Raw genomic sequence first — 5,781 nt, 5'->3', positions numbered from 1 at the left:
CCCAAAAGCTGCTCAAACATGCGAAATGCTCCAACCGTCCCAATGCATGTCCTCCTTCTTCGATGCTTAAAGTACCTTAATATTTATCGATAATATCAATACTTTCGTCCAATAAATATTTATCCCACACAAAATTTTTTCTATAATGAATTCAGTCCTCAGCCTGACTGGATTTCGGAAGTTTTATCTTAAATACATCTGAGCGAGCCACCGTATATAATTATTACCACTACATTCTCTTTGGGCCAAATGAAGCTGTTGATCCTATAATCCTAAAAAAAACGCCTTTTGCTACAATATATGCAACTATGAATATATGCTGAAGACTAATTCGAATATTTCAATATATTCCTTGGCACGACAGCTACGGTTTTCATACCAGGCAGACGGACTTGAGGGTCAACGCCGTTGAAACCGATGGTTGTTGATGTTCCAACCTGCCCGACGATGGCTCCCGGGCGAGGGATCATGAAGAGGAGTAAAAAGAATTAATTGAGGGTCACAGTGCAAAGAATAAGGTTTAGAAACATTCAATGCTGTGATAGTTGTGATAATTTATCTTTGAACGGAAAGACGCGAAAGGGGACAGTCTGAGGACCAGGAGGAGACCCGGGGGTGGGGGTGGGAATGGTTTACACAACGACGGCGCTGCTTTGTGGTGGCCGCAGGAGTCTATCTTTTTCAGGGTGTTTAACGGAGTCCAAGTTAAGTCACAGTTCACAGGTTCGGAGGTGAAAGAGGTTACAATTTAGATTTGATACCAATGAATTGGAGAAAGGCTGATATTTATCAAGACTTTGCTGGTGTGCCAAAAATCCATTTGTTTACGAGAGAACCTGGCAGGGTCGGTTCGATCCGTGGACACACGGTTGGAACGCGAGGGAGCACGTACGATTTGTTTCGGTGCCAGAAGACCCCAGGGCACGCACTCGACCAAATTCTACGCTAGTCACGAACTCCGTCGAGATCGGCGCTCTTCGGGTGGTGGTGTCGCCGCTTAGGGAGGGCGGGTGGGGAGACGGAGAGAGAGGAGGAGTTGGGGTACGGGGGCCGCCAACCCCTCGCGTTCCCGCTCTAGAGCGAACCTAGAACCTGATTCCGAGCGAATAATGTTACTTACAAGACCCAACTGAAGCAAACGGAGTGTGCTCATCGGAGACAAAAAATATCAGCTTTTTTAGCCATTACTACGGATATGAAGGTTTACGCAGCCGAATGAGAGCTGACGACGCGGTCACTTTTTGACTGCAGGTGGGTGCCAAACACGCAGGCTGTAGCTCGGAAGAGCCTCAATTACGCTCCCTGTACACAGTCCAACTCGAAAGGTGCGAATTAAGATTGCTTACAACCGCTTATAGATGAGATCATGCCAGAGAACGAGCGAGTTGAAAAAATTACGCGGGTCTTTTATATAAGGGTGTATTCACTCCCAGTTACGGACACCACGTTCTCCTACCGTTGTTCGTGATAATCACATTGACGCTTTTTACTCAGGGTCGCCAAAATCCTCCCCCCCCCCCTCTTTCAGTGTTACAAATCATACGAACATTTTGGCAACGGGAATATAGAGGTCGAGTTCTCCTTCATTCGGAGGAAAAAGTTACATCATGAATATTCATCACGTTACCTCCAACAATGAAAGGGAGCAAGTTTTACAAATCCGACGTTTACACTTCTCGCTTCTCGAATATAGTAATAGCGGGGGGAAGGGTATGCGAAATGCGGGAGGGGCATGCTCACTAGTGATTAGAATTCAACCGAAAATTGTGCTTACATGTCTCCTGGCAAAGATGGTAGCAAGGGATTCAGCGGTTGTTACGTGGGTTGTAGGTTTGCCTCGTTATTTAAGCTGACTGACTAAATGTAAGTTTACTCCTCCGGCTATCTTCGACGCTTTCATACAAAGGAAAGACCATTTCGAACAAGAGAGGAATCACTGACAGAGAACACGTGTTGTACAGATTAATGTACGTTTTGAATGGATGCAAGTTACGAAACGGTACGGCGACTATTCCCTTTCTCCCCTAACAAAACACAACCCGACGTCCAACAATAAAATAAGCCCCTCTTCAACACATATGTAATCCCTTAATTCCGTCCAACACCCCTATGATATTCCTGCCCCTTCCTCGCTTGCCTAACGTTCTCTCCTCTTTCGCAGTCTTCAACATCCCATCACCAATCAAAATACTCTGCATCCATATTTCACGCCTGCTTTGGATTTATTCCAACGACCCCCTATCCGCACACAATGCCTAGCACTTCCTTATTTGTTTTCCTTCCAGTACTCTTCACCTTTTCAAGTTTGCCATTTTAAGATAAACTAATTCAAAATGCCCAAAAATACAAAAGATCTGAAAAAACTGCCGTTTGAAATAATTTTGGTGAAATAACACAAATTGTGGAAGGCAACGGGAAACCACCACATTATTCTCCCTAGAATGTGCAACCTTGTCTTACATTCAAATACAGTAGTAGAATGGAAAGATGAGTGTGCTGCAGTAAACCAATCCAAGGATTGAAATACTAAAAATACACAAATCGCAATTCTTTTATTTGCAGCTCTTTCTAATACTTCAAACGCGAAGGGAACAGCTTCACATTTCACAAATTTAAAAAAAAATCATAAGGCTTTGACTATCTGCACACAAGAATCGGAAATTGTTGAAATTGGGACGCCCACAAATAATGCATTGTTTTACTTCTACTATTTCGAGTCCTTCCTGCAAGAGTCCTGGGATGATATAATTGGCGGAAATGACATGTCAGCAGTAATTTGTGTGCGGGCGGAAAATTGGGTCATTGGAGGGAGAGGATGAGGAGCGACGCCCGGCCGGCACTCGCCCGATCGCCGGCACGCGGTCGCAGACCCAATCCGACACGCCTTCCCATTCCCTCGGTCCATCCCCCCTGCCCGGAGCACTGTGCTCAGGGTTCACAAGGTTTACTCTGGGGTAATGCGCGCGGGAACACTCAGGGCCATTAAGAAGAGGGCATGTCGGGAGTATGCGCCACGCGCTGGGGGCGGGAGGAGGGAAAATATTACCAAAATATTGTCCGCGCACTGAATACTTCTGGGCACGTTGTGATGATTCCCAGGGCACGACAAAGCGTATAATTCGTAGAGAGGGGCGGCGTAATCCATGTTTGCCCCGGGTGACATTAACCGCGGCCCTGCGGATATGCGATGCCCGAAACGTTTTCTCTCAGAATGACTACCTAGACAAACAAAAAAATGCATTAACACTTTTTCAAATGATTACTTCTTTTTTTAAACGAATGGCAATGCTTATTTTATAATATTTGTACATAATTCCCAAGTTGATACCTATATTGATACTACTTTCTGTCAGAAAGCCGGCCTGTAACAAAAAACAAGTCGGAGATTCTTTGTATACATGCATGACAGAAATGAACTTCTCTCCACTTGGGGTGGACAGCGCTTTTGGTCACTTCCATTGGATCAGAGAGTATTCTAAAATCGATAAAAAATAGCAAACAAATGAGGAATCCATGCAAATAGCCCGCTCAATTTTAACACACACAAGCATTTGAATATGCGAGCGAGCATTTGAATATGCGGCCTGGCATGTGTTCGCACGTCCAGCAATTAAGGGATGATATCGACTAGCACCAACGCTACTCTCAGGTGTTGCAATCACTGGCTGCTTCATATTAGTGCGAGAAAGCCTCACGCGGGCGATCAAATAGACGCATTGGCATGCACGAACGCACCAACGCCCACCTACTTATCAGACACTCGCACTACGCGATAGTAGGCCCCCAGTGACTCCCGCCACATCATCAGGCCGACTAGAGCGGTTCCATCACTAGGTAACAGCACGCTGAGCCACAGTCATATGCGAAAGATCTGGAGCTAACACTTTCGCCAAAACTTCCGGAGTGGGTAGGAATTTATAGAAATAAGAAGGATTAACTAGTATTTCTCTAAGATAGGCATGCGAATTTGTGGAACATTCATTTCCCCTGGCATTAGACAACGCAAGATTTGCATGGCGTCCTGAAACAATAGTCTAACATAATCTGTCCTAGTTTTCATCCTAGTCTAGGGAAGAAAAATTCTAAGAATGATAGGTGGATCATTTTTCAAAGTTGAAATAATGCAGAAAATTAGAACAAGTGCAATGGACTTACGAAAATTATGAGATGCATGATAGGAAGGTTGTAAATGGAAATGAGAGAGGTGGAGGTGTGGGAAGAATGGGCGACAGAACTCAAGAGAATGAAGAGATAAGGGCAGCGGACTGATAAAGAGGATGCAAACGTGGATGTGGATGGTTTGGTTGGAGGAATGCTAGATTATAAGGCAAGGGAAACGAGGCTAGGAATGAAGGGGAACGAGACAGCTCTGAGCAGGCAGTATCATCACAGATTCAGTGGTGTTCGTGGAAAAATTAATCGAAGAATGTTTTTCGACATATTCGCCGGATTTATGAGGAAGGGAGTTAGGGGGAAAAATCATCACTGTTCATCATGTTTCATCATTGGTTTCATTTTGCCTTCATTCCGAAAAAGAGTCGAGTCCAAGCATGCGACATTTAAATATAAGTTTAGCCAAGCACCACAGACGCTAGGCTGGATTTACATATGATGCTTCAACAGTAACTACACCATTTTTCTGGGACAGTAATGGTGATATGATTTTTCAATATTCATAGAAAGGTGCTACCGTCTGTTTCTTCTACTTAGAAAATAACTGAAAATCATGCTATCTAGCTCTACTAATTCGAGGTCGCAGCAGATAGGAGTTCACGTGTTCTGAGTAACTTGTCATTCACTTCCTAGTGCCATTATTATTTTAACCTTTCCAACTATTATTCTCGTGGTTAGGTTTATCAACGTGCTGAGTAGTTAAATTGCTATAATATTTGTCCGGAGTTTAATGATCTCCTTCTGTGAGGCAGTCATTAGGACACTTTTTTTCCATTCCAACGGCTGCGGCAACGGCCTTCGTATTCACAACTTTTTTATTAAAATTTCATTATTTTTTATACTAACCTGTGTAATTTAATTTTGTTCGGATGAGTTACTATTTTCCAGTGTTTTAATTTCGTCTAGAACTTTATTTCCTGAGACTTCTATGACACTATCGTCTGTTTCTTCTACAGAGAAAATAACCGATAATCTTACCATCTAGCTCTACTAATTTGAGGTAGCAGCAGATAGGAGCACACGCCGGGTCCACACAGCCCTGCCTGTGAGTCGAAAAAAAACATTCGGGTCAAAATTAGTCTGGTGTGTCTTCACCCCCTGCCACACATCGTAGCGGTGGCTTGCAGGGTACTGAAAAATACTTAAGTACTAGAATACTAAGAACAAAACGGCTATGGCGGTCTCGTTATTATGTACACGTTAATAAAAATTATGATAAGGTACGCGCGTCATAAAGATCCAAAATCGCGGCTTTGCAGGAAAGAGGATGAGCACAGATTGGAGGAGTTTGAGGCGAGGCATGAAGAACATAAAGATAAGTGAAAGACAAGGGAAGGAGAGTTTAATACCTTAGGGGAAGAGAGGAAGTAGCCGCGGGAAATTAAAAGAGGGAAATGAGTGTGGATGAGGATATATAGAACCGCAATACTAGTTTGAAGGACGGTTGTTGGAAGGGGGATTCTGGGGGAAGCAAGAAAGAGAATCAGCATTTGGAGCGTGATGGCGGAGTTGAGGAATTATGCGGAGCCAAAGGAGGTGTTATACGTATAAAAGATGGTGAAAAGAGTGTAGTGAAAGGCAAGGAATTGCTTTAGGAGACCATGACAT

This window comes from Hetaerina americana, unplaced genomic scaffold (assembly GCF_022747635.1).
Source record: "Hetaerina americana unplaced genomic scaffold, ioHetAmer1.1.p SCAF_3, whole genome shotgun sequence".
Lineage (NCBI taxonomy): Eukaryota > Metazoa > Arthropoda > Insecta > Odonata > Calopterygidae > Hetaerina > Hetaerina americana.
This window is presented reverse-complemented; position numbering follows the sequence as displayed.